We start from the raw sequence: 12,461 nt of genomic DNA on the forward strand, positions 1-12,461 counted from the left end.
AAGCCGCACAACTTCGCTGGGAGGTCTGACCGTCTGCGACTTCGACGAGAAGAAGATCTACGCCGACCCCGAGATCAAGATGGCTATGGAAAGTATGCCTCGAGCGTCTTTCCAGAGCTGTAGACCGTTGTTGAGTTTTCTTCAATCCGTGCAACAAACTCCAAAGGTTTTGACAATTGTCCACCACAACACGCAGGGTCTGCCATGTCACATGGTGGACCTGAGAGCGCATCACGAGCTCCAACGAGCGGATGTGCTTTGCCTTACAGAGACACATTTGTCGGGGTCTTCTGTAGCTGAAATTTTTCAATTGGAGGGGTATGCCATGTTCCCACGTAGCAGACAGCTGTCTTACAACAGCTGTGTGGACATGGCTAAAAAAGATGGAGGTGGAGTTGCAGTGTACTGCAGAGACTATGTGCAAGCAGAGCCTCGCAGGTACATGCAACAGGTCACGGATTTGGAGTTTGTTGTTGTTAAAATCAAGGCTCCGGTCAAAGTACTATTGGCGACGGTTTACAAACCGCCAAATTTTCAATTAGGAATCTTTCTCCAAAATTTGAAAAACCTCTTGGACTCATTGGCCATTTTAAATCACCAGCCCATCGTTGTTTGTGGCGATTTTAATGAGGATCTTCTTTCGAAAGGAAAAAAAAGCATCAAAGACTTATTTCAGTCCAGAGGTTACACTCAATTAATTAAAGAGTCCACCACCGAGAAGAACACGCTGATTGACCACATTTATATTTCACATCCTGATAAGTGTCTTCAATCAGGTGTTCTCCAAACGTACTACAGTTACCACAGTCCGGTTTATTGTATTTTGACCGACTAAGCCTCTCTAGCCAACACATGATCCATAGAAAAGTTTGAGTTTCTGTATCCTGTAGTGTGTGTGTAATGCATATGTAGTTTCTAGGCACTCCTTGAGCCTGGTCAAGGAGTAGTTTATCGTCACTGTTATTGTACTCTCTCTGTAAAGTGTTAATTGACCTTAAATAATTTTTTTTTGTAAAAAAAAAAAACCTTCACATTGTTTCATTTTGTCATAACTTGTCTGCGTGGGCGTTTTTCTTATTTAATTGTTTTTCATATACGTGTTTCAGGTCACTCATTTCAGTTTGTTCAATGAGTGCCCAGCTTTTCAACTGTGTAGTTTTAAGTTATTGTTAAGACTAATCATTGTAGTGGCATGTGTTGGCTGGAAATGGTTGAATCTTATGTAAATGCAGTGTAATTGCATTTATTTATGTAATAAAGAGCTCCGCATTATCTTGTCATTTATTGAGCTGCTGAGAATGGCGGTCAATTTAAAATGTTATGGAATTGGCTTAGCTAATGTAATGTTATGTAATCTTGTATTGTAATGTTGCTTTATGTAAAATCAAGCTGAATGTCAACAAGGTCCATCACAAGGTAAGTATCTCTCTTCCTTTGAATTATTCACTCGCGTTTGAGTAATGTAACTAAATCCCCCTCCCTTTCTCTTCTTCAGGCTCTCTACTATCCATGTTCAAAAGCAGGAGTATCTCACAGCAGAGTGAGGAGGAAATGAAGAGGACCACAGCTGATCTCGTGCCAGTGGGGACAGCAACCGATCACAAAAAAGCAGAAATATTTCATAACTTTTGAGCAATGTTTTAACACAATGCATTGAAACCTGTAACTTATGCCTTGTTGTTTTTTAATCTGGGAACATATGTAGGATGAAGACCTCCAGAAGACTATAGCAGCTCACTCTCCAGTGAAGACAGCAACCCAGCAGAAGAACGTAAGGGATATTTAGCATTGTATCTTCATTGATTTGTATATCAAACAACACTTTGAAAAGTGCACCTGACTAATGAATACTGTTTTAATGTTACAGGAAGAACAACAGACTCAGGAAGAAGACCTCCAGAAGATCCCCCCCCCCCCCCCCTTTTTATCTTTAGTTTCCTGATTGGTTCGGTTGTCTTGTCTGCTTCTTAGATTAGTTCTCATTGTATTTAGTAGGGAGGATACACACCAGGTCCTAGGGCCTGTGATTAGTTGACCGGTAGTACCTAATCTGCTTTTTGTTGCTACAGTAATGCTTTTATGCCTAAGGACTACAGTTGACTTGTTAACTTGAGTGCAGTCCTAAAGTTTCCATCAATGAAACTGTCTTCATGTTAAACTGTTCATGTTGTTGTTGCCCAAATGAGGATGGGTTCCCTTTTGAGTCTGGTTCCTCTCGAGGTTTCTTCCTCATGTTGTTGTCTGAGGGAGTTTTTCCTTGCCACCGTCGCCACAGGCTTGCTCATTGGGGATAGATTAGTGACAAAATTAGCTCATGTTTTAAGTTGTTCAAATTCTGTAAAGCTGCTTTGCGACAATGTTTGTTAAAAGCGTTAGACTTATGTTGATTTTTGCTGACTCATCGGGTGTTTTTCAATGCCTTGGTTGTTTGCTTGTGTTTTATGGAAAAATAAACCTAATATCTGCTGCAAAATGTCTGTTTATGGTTGTTTTATTATTGCTTGCTAGGTATTAGCATGTTAGCTAGCTGTTAGCATCGTAGCCTCATAGTAAGTCACACATTCACACAGTACAGTACTCCTCCTGTGAAAGACAAAAAACCCACATGTATATTTGACCAGACAAATATTCAAACTTTAAATATTAACCAGTTAACTTATTGTTAAAAATAAATAAAAATCTCACCTGCTGCTGCGCCACGCTGGCCTGACCAGGAACCTGCGACTGGGAAAGTTCACATCACATATTTGATAGTCCTGGTAAGCTTTTATATTGGTAAAGTTGTTTAAAGGACCATTTCTCAGTGTCTGTTTTTTTAATCAATAGTTTTTCAGTAATAACTTGATGTTTAACATCAATTTTGTAGCCTCATAGCAAGTCACACATTCACAGCTAGCTTGCATGAGTGACCAAATTGCTTCGCGCACTGCATCCTCTCACAATTTCCCCCGGGGAATTGTCCGGTCTAGTTAGGATGCAGTGCTGCAGCACAGCAACCTATGGGCTCCCCTAGGGGAGCCCATAGGTTGCAGTGCAAAGCACTGCAACTATTGTTCTTCTACGTGTTTCTTCTTATTATTTTTCTTATATTTTTTCTTATTATTCCTACGCAAATTTCGATTTCGATTAACTCGATAACCGTACGTCGCACACAGACAAACAATATATCAAAACGTGCGGCTCGATCGGACTCGCTATGCTATTACTTTTCTCTATAGAATACGATTTTTTCGCGACGTAGTCGCGAAAAAATCGCCCCAAAAAACCCCATTCATTTCTATGGAATTAATTGAAAAAAAAGCACTTTTTCAATGTTTTTCAAACATCCACTGCTCTGGCATGCTTTCACCTAGAGACATGATTCAAACTCTAAAACGTAGGAAAACTTCTCCTCTGTGGATCTGGCATTCAACTTTTCTGCTAGGTTTTACACTTTCGGATCAGGCCCGGTTCAAACGCCATGTGGTTTCTGGGAGAAAATCCGGCTTTTGAATGGGTGTCTATTGCGTTACACACCAGTGAGGGTCGTTAATCTTAGAGTGTAGGCGGCTTCAAAAAAAAGCTCAAACTTTCTCGCTTAAACCGTGTTTTCAGCCACAAATTTCACTCTACAGACATGATTTTCTCAAAAGTTGTAGGAAAACTTGTCCTGATTCACACAATGTGTCTACCTAAACGATAGGATTTACGGTTTTCGAATGACAAGCCTCAAAGTGAGGAGAGCACAGGTGAGCGGCCTCATTGACTCCCAGTATAAACGTTGCTGAAAAGTCACTCGTTTTTAACTCCCTGTAGCGTCCTCATTTTTAACAATACAAACAAAAAAATACATCCTTTTATTCAGGAGACCCTTCTAGCGCTCACTGTGAAAGAATTTTGTGAATAGCTGCTTCCGTTGTCGAGTTATTTGTCATTGTTCGAGGCCTGGTCCATAGCAATTTACAGCAGACACCTGATAAAATCTTGTGTGTGTTTCATAACCTGCTCAGGCCTGTCACCATGCTTACTGGCTTCAGTAAGCGAGCACAGAGGGGAGGGGCCGGCTGTCTCAAGCACACAAATCATGGCATTGTAGCTTCATAGCAGGTCACACAACCGTACGTCGCACACAGACAAACAATATATCAAAACGTGCGGCTCGATCGGACTCACTATGCTATTACTTTCCTCTACAGAATACGATTTTTTCGCGACGTAGTCGCGAAAAAATCGTCCAAAAAAACCCCATTCATTTCTATGGAATTAATTGGAAAAAAAGCACTTTTTCAACGTTTTTAAATCGCTCTAGTGTCGTTATTTTTAACAATACAAACAAAAAAATACATCATTTTATTCAGGAGACCCTTCTAGCGCTCACTGTGAAAGAATTTTGTGAATAGCTGCTTTCGTTGTCGAGTTATTTGTGATTGTTCGAGGCCTACTCTTTGCAAAACACAGCAGACACCTGACATAATCTTGTGTGTGTGTCTTAACTCTCCTGTTCAGGCCCGTCACCATGCCAATTGGGGCCAGTGACGGGGCAGAGGGAAAAGCTGTCTCAAGCACACACACATCATGCTCAAAATTTCAAACTTAAACTGTTTTCAGCCACAAATTTCACACTACAGACATAATTTTCTCAAAAGTAGTAGTCACACTTGTCCCAAAAAAACCCCATTCATTTCTATGGAATTTAATGGAAAAAAAAGCACTTTTTCAAACATCGGCTGCTCTGAGAAACTGAGAGGAGGGCAGCCGACAGGCCTCACCTTAGCCGCCCACTTTATTAGGAACACTTCTGTTCGTACATACAAACTACAAACACTCTTCTTAGAGTTTATTTTATTTTTAAAAGGGACAGTGCACAAATTAAACATTATCCTTGTGGTAAGGACAGATGTCTGTCCCAGGTTATAGCAGTACATGCTAATTTCCGCCTAGCAGAAAAGTTCAATGCCAGATCCACAGAGGAGAAGTTTTCCTACGTTTTAGAGTTTGAATCACGTCTCTAGGTGAAAGCATGCCAGAGCAGCGGATGTTTGAAAAACGTTGAAAAAGTGCTTTTTTTCAAATTAATTCCATAGAAATGAATGGGTTTTTTTTGGACGATTGGGGCCAGTGACGGGGCAGAGGGAAAAGCTGTCTCAAGCACACACACAAATCATGCTCAAAATTTCAAACTTAAACTGTTTTCAGCCACAAATTTCACACTACAGACATAATTTTCTCAAAAGTAGTAGTCACACTTGTCCCAAAAAAACCCCATTCATTTCTATGGAATTAATTGGAAAAAAAGCACTTTTTCAAACATCCGCTGCTCTGGCATGCTTTCACCTAGAGACGTGATTCAAACTCTAAAACGTAGGAAAACTTCTCCTCTGTGGATCTGGCATTCAACTTTTCTGCTAGGTTTTACACTTTCGGATCAGTCCCGGGTCAAACGCCATGTGGTTTCTGGGAGAAAATCCGGCTTTTGAATGGGTGTCTATTGCGTTACACACCAGTGGACCTCGTTAAGGTCAGAGTGGAGAGAGGTTCAAAAAAAAGGTCAAACTTTCTCGTTTAAACTCTGTTTTCAGCCACAAATTTCACTCTACAGACATGATTTTCTCAAAAGTAGTAGGAAAACTTGTCCTGATTCACACAATGTGTCTACCTAAACGATAGGATTTACGGTTTTTGAATGACAAGCCTCAAAGTGAGGAGAGCACAGGTGAGCGGCCTCATTGACTCCCAGTATAAACGTTGCTGAAAAGTCACTCGTTTTTAACTCCCTGTAGCGTCCTCATTTTTAACAATACAAACAAAAAAATACATCATTTTATTCAGGAGACCCTTCTAGCGCTCACTGTGAAAGAATTTTGTGAATAGCTGCTTCCGTTGTCGAGTTATTTGTCATTGTTCGAGGCCTGGTCCATAGCAATTTACAGCAGACACCTGACATAATCTTGTGTGTGTTTCTTAACTCTCCTGTTCAGGCCCATCACCATGCCAATTGGGGCCAGTGACGGGGCAGAGGGAAAAGCTGTCTCAAACACACACACATCATGCTCAAAATTTCAAACTTAAACTGTTTTCAGCCACAAATTTCACACTACAGACATAATTTTCTCAAAAGTAGTAGTCACACTTGTCCCAAAAAAAACCCCATTCATTTCTATGGAATTAATTGAAAAAAAAGCACTTTTTCAACGTTTTTCAAACATCCGCTGCTCTGGCATGCTTTCACCTAGAGACGTGATTCAACCTCTAAAACGTAGGAAAACTTCTCCTCTGTGGATCTGGCATTAAACTTTTCTGCTAGGTTCTACACTTTCGGATCAGTCCCGGCTCAACCGCCATGTGGTTTCTGGGAGAAAATCCGGCTTTTGAATGGGTGTCTATTGCGTTACACACCAGTGAAGGTCATTATCTTAGAGTGTAGACAGTTTGAAAAAAAAGGTCAAACTTTCTCGCTTAAACTCTGTTTTCAGCCACAAATTTCACTCTACAGACATGATTTTCTCAAAAGTAGTAGGAAAACTTGTCCTGATTCACACAATGTGTCTACCTAAACGGTAGGATTTACGGTTTTTGAATGACAAGCCTCAAAGCGAGGAGAGCACAGGTGAGCGGCCTCATTGACTCCCAGTATAAACGTTGCTGAAAAGTCACTCGTTTTTAACTCCCTGTAGCGTCCTCATTTTTAACAATACAAACAAAAAAATACATCATTTTATTCAGGAGACCCTTCTAGCGCTCACTGTGAAAGAATTTTGTGAATAGCTGCATCCGTTGTCGAGTTATTTGTCATTGTTCGAGGCCTGGTCCTTCATAAAAAAAACAGTAGAAAACTCCAGCCCTTGTGTGTCAGCCTCACCTTAGCCGCCCACTTTATTAGGAACACTTCTGTTCGTACATACAAACTACAAACACTCTTCTTAGAGTTTAGAGTTTATTTTATTTTTAAAAGGGACAGTGCACAAATTAAACATTATCCTTGTGTTAAGGACAGATGTCTGTCCCAGGTTATAGCAGTACATGCTAATTTCCGCCTGTAGTCACTTTGGTCATACTCTTGAATAGGTCTTCTTCATGATGGCTGCTGTCTCGAGCACACACACGATCATTGCATTGAAACATCATTGCGGGTCACACATTCACGGCCAGCGAACATGCGTGAGCGAATTGCTTCGCGCACTGCATCCTCTCACAATTTCCCCCGGGGAATTGTCCGGTCTAGTGTTATATTTGTTACTCTTCCTACACAAATTTTGATTTCGAGTAACACAATAACCGTACGTCGCACACAGACAAACAATGTATCAAAACGTGCGGCTCGATCGGACTCGCTATGCTATTACTTTTCTCTATAGAATACGATTTTTTCGCGACGTAGTCGCGAAAAAATCGTCCAAAAAAACCCCATTCATTTCTATGGAATTAATTGAAAAAAAAGCACTTTTTCAACGTTTTTCAAACATCCGCTGCTCTGGCATGCTTTCACCTAGAGACGTGATTCAAACTCTAAAACGTAGGAAAACTTCTCCTCTGTGGATCTGGCATTCAACTTTTCTGCTAGGTTCTACATTTTCGGATCAGTCCCGGGTCAAACGCCATGTGGTTTCTGGGAGAAAATCCGGCTTTTGAATGGGTGTCTATTGCGTTACACACCAGTGGACCTCGTTAAGGTCAGAGTGGAGAGAGGTTCAAAAAAAAGGTCAAACTTTCTCGCTTAAACTCTGTTTTCAGCCACAAATTTCACTCTACAGACATGATTTTCTCAAAAGTAGTAGGAAAACTTGTCCTGATTCACACAATGTGTCTACCTAAACGATAGGACTTACGGTTTTTGAATGACAAGCCTCAAAGTGAGGAGAGCACAGGTGAGCGGCCTCATTGACTCCAATTATAAACGTTGCTGAAAAGTCACTCGTTTTTAACTCCCTGTAGCGTCCTCATTTTTAACAATACAGACAAAAAAATTACATCAGTCTATTCAGGAGACCCTTCTAGCGCTCAGTGTGAAAGAATTTTGTGAATAGCTGCTTCCGTTGTCGAGTTATTTGTCATTGTTCGAGGCCTGGTCCTTCATAAAAAAAACAGTAGAAAACTCCAGCCCTTGTGTGTCTTAGCCTCACCTTAGCCGCCCACTTTATTAGGAACACTTCTGTTCGTACATACAAACTACAAACACTCTTCTTAGAGTTTAGAGTTTATTTTATTTTTAAAAGGGACAGTGCACAAATTAAACATTATCCTTGTGGTAAGGACAGATGTCTGTCCCAGGTTATAGCAGTACATGCTAATTTCCGCCTGTAGTCACTTTGTTCATGCTCTTGAATAGCTCTTCTTCATGACGGCTGCTGTCTCAAGCACACACACAATCATTGCATTGAAACATCATTGCGGGTCACACATTCACGGCCAGCAAACATGCGTGAGCGAATTGCTTCGCGCACTGCATCCTCTCACAATTTCCCCCGGGGAATTGTCCGGTCTAGTTAGGATGCAGTGCTGCAGCACAGCAACCTATGGGCTCCCCTAGGGGAGCCCATAGGTTGCAGTGCAAAGCACTGCAACTATTGTTCTTCTACGTATTTCTTCTTCTTCTTCTTCTTCTTATTATTCCTACGCAAATTTTGATTTCGAATAACTCAATAACCGTACGTCGCACACAGACAAACAATATATCAAAACGTGCGGCTCGATCGGACTCGCTATGCTATTACTTTTCTCTATAGATTGCGATTTTTTCGCGACGTAGTCGCGAAAAAATCGCCCCAAAAAACCCCATTCATTTCTATGGAATTAATTGAAAAAAAAGCACTTTTTCAATGTTTTTCAAACATCCACTGCTCTGGCATGCTTTCACCTAGAGACATGATTCAAACTCTAAAACGTAGGAAAACTTCTCCTCTGTGGATCTGGCATTCAACTTTTCTGCTAGGTTTTACACTTTCGGATCAGGCCCGGTTCAAACGCCATGTGGTTTCTGGGAGAAAATCCGGCTTTTGAATGGGTGTCTATTGCGTTACACACCAGTGAAGGTCATTATCTTAGAGTGTAGGCGGCTTCAAAAAAAAGGTCAAACTTTCTCGCTTAAACTCTGTTTTCAGCCACAAATTTCACTCTACAGACATGATTTTCTCAAAAGTAGTAGGAAAACTTGTCCTGATTCACACAATGTGTCTACCTAAACGATAGGATTTACGGTTTTTGAATGACAAGCCTCAAAGTGAGGAGAGCACAGGTGAGCGGCCTCATTGACTCCCAGTATAAACGTTGCTGAAAAGTCACTCGTTTTTAAGTCCCTGTAGCGTCCTCATTTTTAACAATACAAACAAAAAAATACATCATTTTATTCAGGAGACCCTTCTAGCGCTCACTGTGAAAGAATTTTGTGAATAGCTGCTTCCGTTGTCGAGTTATTTGTCATTGTTCGAGGCCTGGTCCTTCATAAAAAAACAGTAGAAAACTCCAGCCCTTGTGTGGCAGCCTCACCTTAGCCGCCCACTTTATTAGGAACACTTCTGTTCGTACATACAAACTACAAACACTCTTCTTAGAGTTTAGAGTTTATTTTATTTTTAAAAGGGACAGTGCACAAATTAAACATTATCCTTGTGTTAAGATCAGATGTCTGTCCCAGGTTATAAAAAAAAAATCGTCACAAAAAAACCCCATTCATTTCTATGGAATTAATTGAAAAAAAGCACTTTTTCAACGTTTTTCAAACGTCTGCTGCTCTGGCATGCTTTCACCTAGAGACGTGATTCAAACTCTAAAACGTAGGAAAACTTCTCCTCTGTGGATCTGTCATTCAACTTTTCTGCTAGGTTCTACACTTACATGCTCAAAATTTCAAACTTAAACTGTTTTCAGCCACAAATTTCACACTACAGACATAAATTTTCTCAGAAGTAGTAGTCACACTTGTCCCAAAAAACCCCCATTAATTTCTATGGAATTAATTGGAAAAAAAAGCACTTTTTCAAACATCCGCTGCTCTGAGAAACTGAGAAGAGGGCAGCCGACAGGCCTCACCTTAGCCGCCCACTTTATTAGGAACACTTCTGTTCGTACATACAAACTACAAACACTCTTCTTAGTGTTTAGAGTTTATTTTATTTTTAAAAGGGACAGTGCACAAATTAAACATTATCCTTGTGGTAAGGACAGATGTCTGTCCCAGGTTATAGCAGTACATGCTAATTTCCGCCTGTAGTCACTTTGTTCATGCTCTTGAATAGGTCTCCTTCATGACGGCTGCTGTCTCAAGCACACACACGATCATTGCATTGAAACATCATTGCTGGTCACACATTCACGGCCGGCAAACATGCATGACCGAATTGCTTCGCGCACTGCATCCTCTCACAATTTCCCCCGGGGAATTGTCCGGTCTAGTTAGGATGCAGTGCTGCAGCACAGCAACCTATGGGCTCCCCTAGGGGAGCCCATAGGTTGCAGTGCAAAGCACTGCAACTATTGTTCTTCTACGTATTTCTTCTTCTTCTTCTTCTTCTTCTTCCTCCTACGCAAATTTTGATTTCGAATAACTCAAGAACCGTACGTCGCACACAGACAAACAATATATCAAAACGTGCGGCTCGATCGGACTCGCTATGCTATTACTTTTCTCTATAGAATACGATTTTTTCGCGACGTAGTCGCGAAAAAATCGCCCCAAAAAACCCCATTCATTTCTATGGAATTAATTGAAAAAAAAGCACTTTTTCAATGTTTTTCAAACATCCACTGCTCTGGCATGCTTTCACCTAGAGACATGATTCAAACTCTAAAACGTAGGAAAACTTCTCCTCTGTGGATCTGGCATTCAACTTTTCTGCTAGGTTTTACACTTTCGGATCAGGCCTGGTTCAAACGCCATGTGGTTTCTGGGAGAAAATCCGGCTTTTGAATGGGTGTCTATTGCGTTACACACCAGTGAGGGTCGTTAAGCTTAGAGTGTAGGCGGCTTCAAAAAAAAGCTCAAACTTTCTCGCTTAAACTGTGTTTTCATCCACAAATTTCACTCTACAGACATGATTTTCTCAAAAGTAGTAGGAAAACTTGTCCTGATTCACACAATGTGTCTACCTAAACGATAGGATTCACGGTTTTTGAATGAGAAGCCTCAAAGTGAGGAGAGCACAGGTGAGCGGCCTCATTGACTCCCAGTATAAACGTTGCTGAAAAGTCACTCATTTTTAACTCCCTGTAGCGTCCTCATTTTTAACAATACAAACAAAAAAATACATCATTTTATTCAGGAGACCCTTCTAGCGCTCACTGTGAAAGAATTTTGTGAATAGAAGCTTTCGTTGTCGAGTTATTTGTGATTGTTCGAGGCCTACTTCTTAGCAAAACACAGCAGAAACCTGACATAATCTTGTGTGTGTCTCTTAACTCTCCTGTTCAGGCCCGTCAGCATGCCGATTGGGGCCAGTGACGGGGCAGAGGGAAAAGCTGTCTCAAGCACACACACATCATGCTCAAAATTTCAAACTTAAACTGTTTTCAGCCACAAATTTCACACTACAGACATAATTTTCTCAAAAGTAGTAGTCACACTTGTCCCAAAAAAAACCCATTCATTTCTATGGAATTAATTGGAAAAAAAAGCACTTTTTCAAACATCCGCTGCTCTGAGAAACTGAGAAGAGATCAGCCGACAGGCCTCACCTTAGCCGCCCACTTTATTAGGAACACTTCTGTTCGTACATACAAACTACAAACACTCTTCTTAGAGTTTATTTTATTTTTAAAAGGGACAGTGCACAAATTAAACATTATCCTTGTGGTAAGGACAGATGTCTGTCCCAGGTTAAAGCAGTACATGCTAATTTCCGCCTGTAGTCACTTTGTTCATACTGTTGAATAGCTCTTCTTCATGATGGCTGCTGTCTCAAGCACACACACAATCATTGCATTGAAACGTCATTGCAGGTCACACGTTCACGGCCAGCGAACATGCGTGAGCGAATTGCTTCGCGCACTGCATCCTCTCACAATTTCCCCCGGGGAATTGTCCGGTCTAGTGTTATATTTGTTACTCTTCCTACACAAATTTTGATTTCGATTAACTCAATATCCGTACGTCGCACACAGACAAACAATACATCAAAACGTGCGGCTCGATCGGACTCGCTATGCTATTACTTTTCTCTACAGTTTATGATTTTTTCGCGACGTAGTCGCGAAAAAATCGCCCCAAAAAACCCCATTCATTTCTATGGAATTAATTGAAAAAAAAAGCACTTTTTCAACGTTTTTCAAACATCCGCTGCTCTGGCATGCTTTCACCTAGAGACATGATTCAAACTCTAAAACGTAGGAAAACTTCTCCTCTGTGGATCTGGCATTCAACTTTTCTGCTAGGTTTTACACTTTCGGATCAGGCCCGGTTCAAACGCCATGTGGTTTCTGGGAGAAAATCCGGCTTTTGAATGGGTGTCTATTGCGTTACACACCAGTGAGGGTCGTTAACCTTAGAGTGC

General features: G+C 41.0%; 1 protein-coding gene and 1 long non-coding RNA gene across 2 annotated transcripts in view; both read left to right on the forward strand.

Moving 5' to 3' along the window:
- LOC132867674 (zinc finger protein 585A-like) overlaps window positions 1–12,461 on the forward strand; it is a 1,308,017-nt gene that overhangs the window by 291,718 nt on the left and 1,003,838 nt on the right. The window lies entirely within an intron of this gene.
- Window positions 1,292–2,455, forward strand: LOC132867794 (uncharacterized). Its single transcript, XR_009650760.1, has 3 exons — window positions 1,292–1,581; window positions 1,706–1,771; window positions 1,868–2,455. It is a non-coding gene; the product is annotated as an uncharacterized LOC132867794 (long non-coding RNA).

Source organism: Neoarius graeffei, chromosome 19 (genome assembly GCF_027579695.1).
Source record: "Neoarius graeffei isolate fNeoGra1 chromosome 19, fNeoGra1.pri, whole genome shotgun sequence".
NCBI classification, from domain to species: Eukaryota; Metazoa; Chordata; class Actinopteri; order Siluriformes; family Ariidae; genus Neoarius; species Neoarius graeffei.